General features: G+C 38.4%; 2 protein-coding genes across 14 annotated transcripts in view; one reads left to right on the plus strand and one right to left on the minus strand.

The window, feature by feature from the left end:
- The window catches only part of LOC145254565 (dual specificity calcium/calmodulin-dependent 3',5'-cyclic nucleotide phosphodiesterase 1A-like), a 1,571,136-nt gene that overhangs the window by 1,420,972 nt on the left and 137,454 nt on the right, over positions 1-12,710 (plus strand). The gene's annotated exons all lie outside the window — the stretch shown is intronic.
- The window catches only part of LOC145254566 (uncharacterized), a 94,800-nt gene that overhangs the window by 49,737 nt on the left and 32,353 nt on the right, over positions 1-12,710 (minus strand). The window lies entirely within an intron of this gene.

Here is a 12,710-nt window from a genome sequence, read left to right on the forward strand (position 1 = left end):
TAAAAAGCATTGGTCATCAAGCCTTGATCTTGGGTTGCCATTATAATTCACTCCTGATTGTAATGAAGCTATTATCTTTTCAGTCAGTGTGTATATATATATATATATATATATATATATATATATATATATATATATATATAAAGGAGATTAGAACAATAGTCTAAAGAGCTGAGTGTATTTTAATGTAACAGTGAAATTACTAGTTTAAAAACGATCGTACAGATAATTGATTTTGTTGTTGTTCCTTCTTATGAAACTGATTTTTAATTTAATTAAAATTTGATTTTTAAATTTTAAATTATAAATCACATTACTTGTACACACACACATGCACACACATGACAGAAAAAAAAATAGACACCCATAGTTGAGATTCCTTTTGCTGTTTTTATACTAGGACCTTTCTAAGTATGGTATTGATCAGTTGACGAATATCATCTTGACGAATTTCTTGCCATGTCTGGCGCAATAATGCTAAAAGTCCAGGCTTAAAAGATGGCTTTCTTTTCTTTTTGTGAAGGTTATGCTTCAAAGGTTTTCAATTGGATTCATATCTGGGGACTGACTTGGCCATGAAAGTTTATTAATCCCATTTTGGCTCAACCAATGTTGTGTCGCTATAATAACCTGACAAGAAGCTTCATCTTCCATAAACAGGGAGTTAACTTGGTTCATTTTATCACTTGAAAATGTTGGTAAGAGTCCTACATGTGATATTGAAACATATTTAGTAGAATTGATGTTTCCTTCGCACTTGATAAGATCTGAACGAACATTACTCCAAATTGCACTCCATATCATAACCAAGAAACCCCTATGTTTCAGTGTTGATTGCAATCTTTTTAAGTTAAACTCCTGCTGAGAGAGCCTCCATACCCTTCCAGTGGTGGGAAATGATGAAAATCCTGACTCATCAGAAAAAATGATATCGATCGAAAAGATCATAGGCCCTTCCACCATCTCATGAGCCCAATTTTTTTCTGTGCTTGATATTGGCAGGACCAAGAAGAGATTTCCTTCTCGCATCTTTACCATAGTAGCCCAACTTGTGAAGATACTCGACAGCTGCTCTGGGACTGACACCAGCTTGTGTTGCAATGTCAGAGGCTTTGCACCGAGGATCTTCTACAACATTTCTTTTCACAAGATGCAAGGTTTATTCAGAGGGTCCGAGGCAATCTGGATGACATTTTGTGCACTCTTTGCTCTCTTTTGTGAATTGTACAATCACTCTATTAACAGTAGAAAAAGGAAGTATTGAAAGATTTTCTGCTTTTTTGCATTTTGACTAATACCACCTTCATGGTGACCCATGATTCGTGCTCGTAGAAATAATAATATTTGTTATGCTCCTTTGGTCCGTGGTATGTTTTAATGTTGTCAGATGCAATTTTAATGAAAAAATACTCTAAGTCATTTCAGCACTATATATATATATATATATATATATATATATATATATATATATATATATATATATATATATATAAGCATATATTAATGTTAGGAAAACTATTTATCTTAATGTCTCCTCTTTTCTGTTATATCTGTGTATATATGAGATCTGTTGCAATGTTTAGCGATATATTAGCAGGTTTTTTGAACTGTTGCTTATTTTTGTATTTTTAATTTATGCCTTTTTTTAACTATTGTTCATTTATAAGTATATTATTTATTTAAAAACAATACATTACTATTATAGCATATTACATATCACAGAAATAAAAGGGTTATTATGTAGTTTATTACTTAAGGTAAACAGGAGTTGTTAGTGTTTGTTACGAATGTGGGCTTGATATCTAACGGAAGCCGAGGTTATTCCTTTCAAAGGAAATTCCTGGCTCAAAAAGATATTTAATCCAGTGAATAGATCGTTATTGTGCTCATTTAAGTGCATCTACTTGTCTTCTTCTTCATTGCTAAATAATATGTGCTGTTACTCATCTACTGCATTTTTTATTATGACAGGATTTAAGTCTAATGCTAAAGCCAAAATATTGTCTATTTCCTTTTATTGCTTTGAGTTATGTGCATTATTTGCCAATACTTTTAATGATTTTATACTTTCTTTCCAAAGGATATAATCATTTATTTAATATTGTTTTTAAAAAATATTTTAAAATGATTATTATTATTACTTAAATCTCGAAAATATTCTTCTCTTCAGAAGGAAGTAAGGTGGTTTTCTAAAACCACCTTACTTCTGAAGAGAAGAATATTTTCGAGATTTAAAAGACACACATGGGTTCACTTCTGATGTGTTGAATATTATAAAACTATGAAAATAAATATGTATTTATACATATATGTGATTATCGTCATCCCTTTTCAAATAAATATACACATACACATGTATATAAAATTGTGCTCACCCATAAAAGCAGTCAGGTTAGTTTAAACAAGATGACTTGCAAAGAAAAAAATTATTTTACATTACCTGCAAGGCATTATAAAGATGAAATGGATAATCATATTGGCCAGCTGAAATAAGAAAACGTCTCATAGAAGATAAAAAAGAAATGCTTCTAGATAGATAGACCCCTGACAAGTTGTAACGTTGGACGATGAATTGATATATTTGGATGAGGATATTTATCTTCTGACCTTTATCAGATCAGTATGCTTTTGTAACAAGATGAATCTTGATTAAATCATGTTTTTTCAATTATATATATATATATATATATATATATATATATATATATATATATATATGAAGTATTTAGTGATCATTCCAAATGTCAAACAATGGAATCTATTCACACTTAGAAATTTTTATTAGTTTTAGGCAGACACCTCGATTCTAGTAAAGCAACTGGCCCTCACAGCATTCCTATTATAGTGCTCAAAAAGCTTCAACCAGAACTAGCTCCCATACTTACAAAGCTATTTAACCTTTGTATTAAGAAGAAATATTTCCCAACACTTCATCAGTATGTCCTGTATTTAACAATTCAGGTGATCGGTCATCTCCCACTCAAGATAGACCAATCAGTCTCTTGTGCACCATGAATAAATTGCTAGAATCTGTGTTAAATAGAGAAGTAGTCAACTACCTCAGCAAAAGTAACCTTCTCAATGACATGCAATATGGCTTCAGTTCCATTAGATCTACAGCAGATGTGCTGTAGATCTAGCAGATTAGCAGATTAGCAGATCTCTTGATGGAGCCTTCCTTTTTAGGACAATTGCCCTTAACATATCAAAGGCCTTTGATAGGGTATGGCATAAACGTCTACTTCACAAAATCTCTAACTATGGTATAGCTGGAAATTTCTTTCCAATTATTAAATTATTTCTCTCTGATAGGTTCATAAGAGTAGTGATTGATTGGCAGAAATCAGAAGCTCGCAGTATTCATGTTAGTGTTCCACAGGGGTCCATTCTGGACCCAACTCTCTTCCTGATCTACATTAATGATCACATCCCAAGATCATTTGTAGACATTTATGCTGATGACACTACCATCTATGGCAACACTTCAAAGGCAGTAAACGAACAAGTTCTCTCTGATCTTGATCACGTTGTGCAATGGGGAAAGAGGTGGCTGGTTAATTTTAATACATTTAAGACTAAGCTTCTATCTTTCCATAAACAATGCTCTGATACCCGTCTGGTATCAATCGAAATGAATGGATCTCGTCTTAGGGAGACTCCATGTTTAGACAGACTTCTAGGTCTGACTTTTACTCCTGATCTGAGATGGAACACGTGCATCAAATCCGTTGCCAGGGCTGCTGGGAAAATGGTGTAATAGTTCTACTGCTTTAGTAGATATATCACTGCTGATACAATTCTCTACCTGTATAAGAACCAAGTATGTCCAACGATGGAGTACTGTTGCCACATCTGGGCAAGAGCTGTTAAAAGCAGCGTATCCTGCCTAGACAGAGTTTAAAATAGACTTTGTAATCTAGTGAGGGATGCCTTTTTCTCTTCCCTGCAACCTCTTTCTCACAAAAGAGACGTTGCAAGCCTCTCTCTACTTTTCATGCCAAATGCTCATTTGACCACCAATCTATGGTCCCTCCTGTTCTGACTTTCACAAAAACACTCGTCTAACTGAAACCATTATCAATATTTTCTCCCACTCTTTATCTGTGCTTAAATCTAAGCATAGATTCCATGAGCAAAGCTTCTTTCTTAGAACTGCATGCCTGTGGAAATCTGTTCCGTTTTCCTGCTTTCCAATTGACTACAATATAGTTTTCTTCAAGTCCAATGTGAACAAATTCTTAATGAGTCATTCCCTTAAGTAATCCAATTTACCAAATTTGCATTACTAATGATGACTATGACATGTTCCCGTTGACCACTGTATACTCATTAATGCTTATAAGTATATAAGTATAATATAAGTGGTGAAAAAAAATATATATATATTTATAGATGTGTACATGTGTATATATATGTGTACGTATATGTGTATGTATTTATTTATATTTCAATTAGTTTTTTTTTATTTTGTTCAATCTGGAGATAGGATATCCTAGCAGATGCCAGACAGTCACCTGCGATATCATAAGTTCAAATCCAAAAATATTTTAAAGATTTTAACCCTTTAAGGATGATTGTTTGTATCTTGAGTTCACCGTATGAATCTTTTTATAGTTCACCGTGTATATTTACCAAGTAATTTTTTACATTCTTTTTCAAGAGTCCAGTTGATCCTATAATTACTCGTCTGAAGGAGATCTTCCTGAGATTCCATTTTTTTATAATTTATTCTGTACATAACACTTTGGTATTTTCATTTTTAGCCCAGCATTATTAGAGACATAAAGTTCTTAAAAATTGCTTCTTTAACCTTCTGGTTCTGTATCAATATATAAGGTTAAATAGCTACATTTTTTAGGTGTGCATAATCATAGTGGATGGTGTATAACTTATTTCAAACTGTTCATTCTCTTGTATATGTTCCCAGGACCTGCTTCATTCTCTTGTATATGTTCCCAGGACTTGCTTCATTCTCTTGTATATGTTCCCAGGACTTGCTTCATTGTCTTGTACATGTTCCCAGGACTTGCTTCATTGTCTTGTACATGTTCCCAGGACTTGCTTCATTCTCTTGTATATGTTCCCAGGACTTGCTTCATTCTCTTGTATATGTTCCCAGGACTTGTGTCATTCTCTTGTATATGTTCCCAGGACTTGCTTCATTCTCTTGTATATGTTCCCAGGACTTGCTTCATTCTCTTGTATATGTTCCCAGGACTTGCTTTATTCTCTTGTATATGTTCGCAGGACTTGCTTCATTCTCTTGTATCTGTTCATATGGATTTTCTTCATTCTCTTGTATATGTTCCCAGGACTTGCTTCATTCTCTTGTATATGTTCCCAGGACTTGTGTCATTCTCTTGTATATGTTCCCAGGACTTGCTTCATTCTCTTGTATATGTTCCCAAGACTTGCTTCATTCTCTTGTACATGTTCCCAGGACTTTATCACTGTCTTGTATATGTTCCCAGGAACTGCTTCATCCTCTTGCACGTGTTCCCAGGACTTGCTTTATTCTCTTGTATACAAGAACTGTTATTGTATACAAGAACTGTTCTTGTATACAAGAACTGTTCCCCAGACTTGCTTCATTCTCTCGTACGTGTTCCCAGGACTGGCTTCACTCTCTTGTATATGTTCCCAGGACTCACTTCACTGTCTTCTATATGTTCCCAGGATTTGCTTCATTCTCTTGTATATGTTCCCAGGACTTGCTTCATTCTCTTGTATATGTTCCCAGGACTTGTTTCATTCTCTGGTATATGTTCCAAGGACTTGCGGCATTCTCTTGTATGGTCCCAGGACTTGCTTCATTCTCTTGTATATGTTCCAAAGACTTGCTCCATTCTCTTGCATATGTTCCCAGGACTTGCTTCACTCTCTTGTATATGTTCCCAGGACTTGCTTAATTCTCTTGTTTATCTTCCCAGGACTTGCTTCACGCTCTTGTACATGTTCCTAGGACTTGCTTCATTCTCTTGTACATGTTCCTAGGACTTGCTTCATTCACTTGTACATGTTCGCAGGACTTGCTATATTCTCTTGTATATATTCCCAGGACTTGCTTCAGTCTCTTGTGTATCTTCTCAGGACTTGCTTAATTCTCTTGTATATGTTCCCAGGACTTGCTTCACTGTCTTGTATATGTTACCAGGACTCACGTTACTCTCTTGTATATGTTCCCAGGACTTGCTTCACTCTCGTGTATATGTTCCCAGGACTTGCTTCATTCTCTTGTATATGTTCGCAGCACTTGCTTCATTCTCCTGTATATGTTCCCAGGACTTGCTTCACTCTCTTGTACATGTTCGCAGGACTTGCTTCATTCTCTTGTATATGTTCCCAGGACTTGTTTCATTCTCTTGTATATGTTCCCAGGATTTGCTCCATTCTCATGTACATGTTCCCAGGACTTGCTTCTTTCTCTTGTATGTGTTCCCAGGACTTGCTTCATTCTCTTGTATACGTTCCCAGGACTTGCTCCATTCTCTTGTATATGTTCCCAGGACTTGCTTCACTCTCTTGTATATGTTCCCAGGACTTGCTTCACTCTCTTTTATATGTTCCCAGGACTTGTTTCATTCTCTTGCATATGTTCCCAGGACTTGCTCCATTCTCTATCATATGTTCCCAGGACTTGCTTCATTCTTTTTTATATGTTCCCAGGACTTGCTTCATTCTCTAGTATATGTTCCCAGGAGTTGCTCCATTCTCTTGTATATGTTCCCAGGATTTACTCCATTTTCATGTACATGTTCCCAGGACTTGTGTCATTCTCTTGTACGTGTTCCCAGGACTTGCTTCACTCTCTTTTATATGTTCCCAGGACTTGCTTCACTCTCTTGTATATGTTCCCAGGACTTGCTTCACTCTCTTGTATATGTTCCCAGGACTTGCTTCACTCTCTTGTATATGTTTGCAGGACTTGCTTCATTCTCTTGTATATGTTCCCAGGACTTGCTTCATTCTCTTGTATATGTTCCCAGGACTTGCTTCACTCTCTTTTACGTGTTCCCAGGATTTGTTTCATTCTCCTGTATATGTTCCCAGGACTTGCTTCACTGTCTTCTATATGTTCCCAGGACTTGCTTCACTCTCTTCTATATGTTCCCAGGACTTGCTTCACTCTCTTGTACGTGTTCCCAGGATTTGTTTCATTCTCCTGTATATATTCCCAGGACTTGCTTCATTCTCTTGTATATGTTCCCAGGACTTGCTTCACTCTCTTGTATATGTTCCCAGGTATTGCTTCACTCTCTTGTACGTGTTCCCAGGATTTGCTTCATTCTCTTGTATATGTTCCCAGGACTTGATCATTGTCTTGCATATGTTCCCAGGAACTGCTTCATTCTCGTGTATGTATTCCCAGGACTTGCTTAATTCTCTTGTTTATGTTCCCAGAACTTGCTTCATTCTCTTGTATATGTTCCCAGGACTGGCTTCATTCTCCTGTATATGTTCCCAGGACTTTCTTCACTCTCTTGTACGTGTTCCCAGGACTTGCTTTATTCTCTTGTATATGTTCCCACGACTTGATCACTGTCTTGTATATGTTCCCAGGAACTGCTTCATCCTTTTGTACGTGTTCCCAGGACTTGCTTTATTCTTTTGTATACAAGAACTGTTCTTGTATACAAGAACTGTTCCCCAGACTTGCTTCATTCTCTCGTACGTGTTCCCAGGACTGGCTTGACTGTCTTGTATATGTTCCAAGCACTCACTTCACTGTCTTCTATATGTTCCCAGGACTTGCTTCACTCTCTTCTATATGTTCCCAGGACTTGCTTCACTCTCTTGTATATGTTCCCAGGACTTGTTTCATTTTCTTGTATATGTTCCCAGGACGTGCTTCATTCTCTTGCATATGTTCCAAGGACTTGCTTCATTCTCTTGCATATGTTCCCAGTACTTGCTTCATTCTCTTGTATATGTTCCCAGGACTTGCTTCATTCTCTTGCATATGTTCCCAGGACTTGTGTCATTCTCTTGTATATGTTCCCAGGACTTGCTCCACTCTCTTGTATATGTTCCCCGGACTTGCTTCATTCTCTGGTATATGTTCCAGGACTTGCTTCATTCTCTTGTATATTTTCCCAGGACTGGCTTCATTCTCTTGTATATGTTCCCAGGACTTGCTTCATTCTCTTGTATATGTTCCAAGGACTTGCTTCTTACTCTTGTACATGTTCCCAGGACTTGCTTCATTCTCTTGTATATGTTACCAGGACTTGCTTCATTCTCTTGTATACGTTCCCAGGACTTGCTTCACTCTCTTGTACATGTTCCCAGGACTTGCTTCATTCTCTTGTATATGTTCGCAGGACTTGCTTCATTCTCTTGTATGTATTTGGAGGACTTGCTCCATTCTCTTGTATGTGTTCCATGGACTTTCTCAATTCTCTTGTACATGTTCCCAGGACTTGCTTCACTCTCTTCTATATGTTCCCAGGACTTGCTTCACTCTTTTGTATATGTTCCCAGGACTTGTTTCATTCTCTTGCATATGTTCCCAGGCCTTGCTTCAGTCTCTTGTGTATCTTCCCAGGACTTGCTTCATTCTCTTGTACATGTTCCCAGGACTTGCTTCATTCTCTTGTATACATTCCCAGGACTTGCGGCATTGTCTTGTATGTTCCCAGGACTTGCTCCATTCTCTTGTATATGTTCCCAGGATTTGCTCCATTTTCATGTACATGTTCCCAGGATTGCTTCTTTCTCTTGTATATGTTCCAGGACTTGCTACATTCTCTTGTATATTTTCCAAGGACTTGCTTCACTGTTTTGTACGTGTTCCGAGGACTTGCTTCACTCTCCTGTATATGTTCCCAGGACTTGCTTCACTCTCTTGTACGTGTTCCCAGGATTTGTTTCATTCTCCTGTATATGTTCCCAGGACTTGCTTCATTCTCTTGTATATGTTCCCAGGACTTGCTTCACTCTCTTGTATATGTTCCCAGGACTTGCTTCATTCTCTTGTATATCTTCCCAGGACTTGCTTCATTCTCTTGTATATGTTCCCAGGACTTGCTTCACTCTCTTGTACGTGTTACCAGGATTTGTTTCATTCTCTTGTATATGTTCCCAGGACTTTCTCCATTCTCTTGTATATGTTCCCAGGACTTGCTTCATTCTCTTGTATATGTTCCCAGGACTTGCTTCACTCTCTTGTATATGTTCCCAGGACTTGCTTCATTCTCTTGTATATGTTCCCAGGACTTGCTTCATTCTCTTGTATATGTTCCCAGGACTTGCTTCATTCTCTTGTATATGTTCTCAGGACTTGCTTCACTCTCTTGTACGTGTTCCCAGGATTTGCTTCATTCTCTTGTATATGTTCCCAGGACTTGATCACTGTCTTGTATATGTTTCACAGGAACTGCTTCATTCTCGTGTATGTATTCCCAGGACTTGCTTAATTCTCTTGTTTATGTTCCCAGAACTTGCTTCATTCTCTTGTATATGTTCCCAGGACTTGCTTAATTCTCCTGTATATGTTCCCAGGACTTGCTTAATTCTCCTGTATATGTTCCCAGGACTTGCTTCACTCTCTTCTACGTGTTCCCAGGACTTGCTTTATTCTCTTGTATATGTTCCCAGGACTTGATCACTGTCTTGTATATGTGCCCAGGAACTGCTTCATCCTCTTGTACGTGTTCCAAGGACTTGCTTTATTCTTTTGTATACAAGAACTGTTCTTGTATACAAGAACTGTTCCCCAGACTTGCTTCATTCTCTCGTACGTGTTCCCAGGACTGGCTTCACTCTCTTGTATATTTTCCCAGGACTCACTTCACTGTCTTCTATATGTTCCCAGGACTTGCTTCACTCTCTTCTATATGTTCCCAGGACTTGCTTCACTCTCTTGTATATGCTCCCAGGCCTTGCTTCAGTCTCTTGTGTATCTTCCCAGGACTTGCTTCATTCTCTTGTACATGTTCCCAGGACTTGCTTCATTCTCTTGTATACATTCCCAGGACTTGCGGCATTGTCTTGTATGTTCCCAGGACTTGCTCCATTCTCTTGTATATGTTCCCAGGATTTGCTCCATTTTCATGTACATGTTCCCAGGATTGCTTCTTTCTCTTGTATATGTTCCCAGGACTTGCTCCATTTTCATGTACATGTTCCCAGGACTGGCTTCTTTCTCTTGTATATGTTCCCAGGACTTGCTTCATTCTCTTGTATACATTCCCAGGACTTGCGGCATTGTCTTGTATGTTCCCAGGATTTGCTTCACTCTCCTGTATATGTTCCCAGGATTTGCTCCATTTTCATGTACATGTTCCCAGTATTGCTTCTTTCTCTTGTATATGTTCCCAGGATTTGCTTCATTCTCCTGTATATGTTCCACGGACTTGCTCCATTCTCTTGTATATGTTCCAAGGACTTGCTTCACTGTTTTGTACGTGTTCCGAGGACTTGCTTCACTCTCCTGTATATGTTCCCAGGACTTGCTTCACTCTCTTGTACGTGTTCCCAGGATTTGTTTCATTCTCCTGTATATGTTCCCAGGACTTGCTTCACTCTCTTGTATATGTTCGCAGGACTTGCTTCATTCTCTTGTATATGTTCCCAGGACTTGCTTCATTCTCTTGTATATGTTCCCAGGACTTGCTTCACTCTCTTGTACGTGTTACCAGGATTTGTTTCATTCTCTTGTATATGTTCCCAGGACTTGCTTCATTCTCTTGTATATGTTCCCAGGACTTGCTTCACTCTCTTGTATATGTTCCCAGGACTTGCTTCATTCTCTTGTATATGTTCCCAGGACTTGCTTCATTCTCTTGTATATGTTCCCAGGACTTGCTTCATTCTCTTGTATATGTTCCCAGGACTTGCTTCATTCTCTTGTATATGTTCCCAGGACTTGCTTCACTCTCTTGTATATGTTCCCAGGACTTGCTTCATTCTCTTGTATATGTTCCCAGGACTTGCTTCATTCTCTTGTATATGTTCTCAGGACTTGCTTCACTCTCTTGTACGTGTTCCCAGGATTTGCTTCATTCTCTTGTATATGTTCCCAGGACTTGATCACTGTCTTGTATATGTTTCACAGGAACTGCTTCATTCTCGTGTATGTATTCCCAGGACTTGCTTAATTCTCTTGTTTATGTTCCCAGAACTTGCTTCATTCTCTTGTATATGTTCCCAGGACTTGCTTAATTCTCCTGTATATGTTCCCAGGACTTGCTTAATTCTCCTGTATATGGTCCCAGGACTTGCTTCACTCTCTTCTACGCGTTCCCAGGACTTGCTTTATTCTCTTGTATATGTTCCCAGGACTTGATCACTGTCTTGTATATGTGCCCAGGAACTGCTTCATCCTCTTGTACGTGTTCCAAGGACTTGCTTTATTCTTTTGTATACAAGAACTGTTCTTGTATACAAGAACTGTTCCCCAGACTTGCTTCATTCTCTCGTACGTGTTCCCAGGACTGGCTTCACTCTCTTGTATATGTTCCCAGGACTCACTTCACTGTCTTCTATATGTTCCCAGGACTTGCTTCACTCTCTTCTATATGTTCCCAGGACTTGCTTCACTCTCTTTTATATGTTCCCAGGACTTGTTTCATTTTCTTGTATATGTTCCCAGGACGTGCTTCATTCTCTTGCATATGTTCCAAGGACTTGCTTCATTCTCTTGCATATGTTCCCAGTACTTGCTTCATTCTCTTGTATATGTTCCCAGGACTTGCTTCATTCTCTTGCATATGTTCCCAGGACTTGTGTCATTCTCTTGTATATGTTCCCAGGACTTGCTCCACTCTCTTGTATATGTTCCCCGGACTTGCTTCATTCTCTGGTATATGTTCCAGGACTTGCTTCATTCTCTTGTATATTTTCCCAGGACTGGCTTCATTCTCTTGTATATGTTCCCAGGACTTGCTTCATTCTCTTGTATATGTTCCAAGGACTTGCTTCTTACTCTTGTACATGTTCCCAGGACTTGCTTCATTCTCTTGTATACGTTACCAGGACTTGCTTCATTCTCTTGTATACGTTCCCAGGACTTGCTTCACTCTCTTGTACATGTTCCCAGGACTTGCTTCATTCTCTTGTATATGTTCGCAGGACTTGCTTCATTCTCTTGTATGTATTTGGAGGACTTGCTCCATTCTCTTGTACATGTTCCCAGGACTTGCTTCACTCTCTTCTATATGTTCCCAGGACTTGCTTCACTCTTTTGTATATGTTCCCAGGACTTGTTTCATTCTCTTGCATATGTTCCCAGGCCTTGCTTCAGTCTCTTGTGTATCTTCCCAGGACTTGCTTCATTCTCTTGTACATGTTCCCAGGACTTGCTTCATTCTCTTGTATACATTCCCAGGACTTGCGGCATTGTCTTGTATGTTCCCAGGACTTGCTCCATTCTCTTGTATATGTTCCCAGGATTTGCTCCATTTTCATGTACATGTTCCCAGGATTGCTTCTTTCTCTTGTATATGTTCCAGGACTTGCTACATTCTCTTGTATATTTTCCAAGGACTTGCTTCACTGTTTTGTACGTGTTCCGAGGACTTGCTTCACTCTCCTGTATATGTTCCCAGGACTTGCTTCACTCTCTTGTACGTGTTCCCAGGATTTGTTTCATTCTCCTGTATATGTTCCCAGGACTTGCTTCACTCTCTTGTATATGTTCGCAGGACTTGCTTCATTCTCTTGTATATGTTCCCAGGACTTGCTTCATTCTCTTGTATATGTTCCCAGGA

This window comes from Euprymna scolopes, chromosome 30, assembly GCF_053919585.1.
Source record: "Euprymna scolopes isolate OS-2025 chromosome 30, ASM5391958v1, whole genome shotgun sequence".
Taxonomy (NCBI): Eukaryota; Metazoa; Mollusca; class Cephalopoda; order Sepiida; family Sepiolidae; genus Euprymna; species Euprymna scolopes.